Source organism: Limulus polyphemus, unplaced genomic scaffold, assembly GCF_000517525.1.
Source record: "Limulus polyphemus unplaced genomic scaffold, Limulus_polyphemus-2.1.2 Scaffold6343, whole genome shotgun sequence".
NCBI lineage: Eukaryota > Metazoa > Arthropoda > Merostomata > Xiphosura > Limulidae > Limulus > Limulus polyphemus.
In genome coordinates this window covers 47,495-49,500 of record NW_013671953.1, presented here as the reverse complement: position 1 = coordinate 49,500, position 2,006 = coordinate 47,495, and the positions used below count along the sequence as shown (strand labels likewise).

Genomic DNA, 2,006 nt, shown 5'->3' with positions numbered 1-2,006 from the left:
ACTACTAATTGTTATGATATTAATACTACTACTAATTGTTATTATGGTATTAATACTACTACTAATTATTATTATGACATTAATACTACTACTAATTATTACTATGACATTAATACTACTACTAATTATTACTATGATATTAATACTACTACTAATTGTTGTTGTAATATTGATACTACAATTAATTGTTATCGTAATATTAATACTACTTCTAATTGTTATTATGATATTAATACTACTACTAACTGTTATAACAATGTTTAGAGAGAACAAGGAACTTATTGGTTCATCTAGGATGTTCCATACTCTAAATTAAACTAAAACTATTAAATAAAAGGTAAAATAAAAAAATCTTAAAGCCAGCCCTTATCATTCGCATAGTTATCAAGCTTTCTCATAAACTCACTTATATTTTCTGCCTTCACAACATCTGAAGGCAACCTGTTCCAAAGGCCAACCACCCTGTTAGAAAAATAAAACTTAGCTGAAGATGACTCTTACTCTGCCAAAGTTACATATGTGTGTTCCCTAGTCCTACCATTATCACCATTAAGTATGAAAAAAGATCAGATCCCCTCCAACTCTTCTTTTTTCAAGAGAAAACAATTTCAGAAATCTTACCCTCTCCTCATATGACAACCTTCCATCCCAGGCACCATTCTAGTAACCCTCCTCTGAACCCTTTTCAACAATTCAATGTCCTTCCTAAGGTAAGGAGCCCAAGACTGAACACAATACTTCAAATGTTGCTAACCAGTGACCTATACAATGAAATTTTAACCTCTTTACACTTAAATTCATTATTTCTGTAGATACAACCTAAATCCTATATGCCCTGCCACTGCTTGGATGGCTTTAGAGACTGGTCAACTATTACACTAAGATCCCTTTCCTTCATAACACTGTTAAGTTTATTCCCATCCAAATTATACTTATAATTCTAATTATGATAACCCAAATGCATTATCTTGTATTTATTATAATTAAAATCCATCTGCCATTTATTTGCCTAACTCACTCAATCCTTTTGTAAATCAGCAGCATCCTCTTCACAGCTAGCAACACCCAATACCTTAATATCATCAGCAAATTTAATTACTTTATTGACTATTCCTTCATCTATATCATTGATATAAATAATAATAAAAAAAAACAATGGTCCTAAGACTAAGCCCTGAGGTACCCCACTTGTGACATTAATCCAGTTTGACTGAACTCCATTTATAACTACCCTCTGCTTTCTTCCATCCAGCCACTCTTCTATCCAGTTAGCTAGCTTATCCTCCACACCTATAAACAATTTTTTTACAAGCCTATGTAGCACCTTGTCAAATGTTTTTTGAAAATCCAGATACACCAAACCTACACCCCTACCCTCATCTACATAAGCTTTAACTTTTTCAAAGAATGTCAAAAAATTTGTTAGGCAAGATTTTCCCTTAGTGAAATCATGTTGACTATCCAATAAAATGCTAAACTTTGTTAAATAACTTAGTAAATAATTTTTATCATACTTTTCAAAATTTTTCCCACGACTGATACAAGACTAATAGGACTACAATTACTGGGACAATTTTTTTTACTTCTCTTGAAAAGAGGAGTAAAAATCGTCAACTTTTAATTTTATGGCATGTGCCTACTATTCAAAAACTTATAGCCAACAGTAGCACGTGGCTCACATATCCAATCTTTAACCTCATTCAAACTCCTTGAGGAAATATTATCTGGCCCAATAGCCTTGTCATTCTTTAAATTTCCCATTTTTTCTTAACAAGCTCAGAATTACTGTGATTATCTTGTTTGATCTTGTTTTCCATCTATCAACTGTTCAAGATGAAGAATACTGCTTGAATCTTCATTAGTAAAACTTGAAAAAAAAAAAAGCAGAATTTAATAACCTTGCCATCTCATAATCATCAGATATGAGCCTTCCTTTATCATCCCTCAAGGATCCTACCCCCATCCTAACATTTTGTTTAGCCTTAATATACTTAAAGAAATTCTTA

General features: G+C 31.8%; 1 long non-coding RNA gene across 2 annotated transcripts in view; it reads right to left on the bottom strand.

Moving 5' to 3' along the window:
* Positions 1–2,006, bottom strand: part of LOC111089471 — a 7,265-nt gene that overhangs the window by 2,568 nt on the left and 2,691 nt on the right. Inside the window, exon 3 of one of the 2 annotated variants that reach the window (XR_002613739.1) lies at positions 727–761. The exons of the other annotated variant lie outside the window; for it this stretch is intronic. This is a non-coding gene — a long non-coding RNA (uncharacterized LOC111089471). Of the gene's footprint in view, positions 1–726; positions 762–2,006 lie in introns of those variants that run through there. 2 annotated transcript variants of the gene reach the window in all.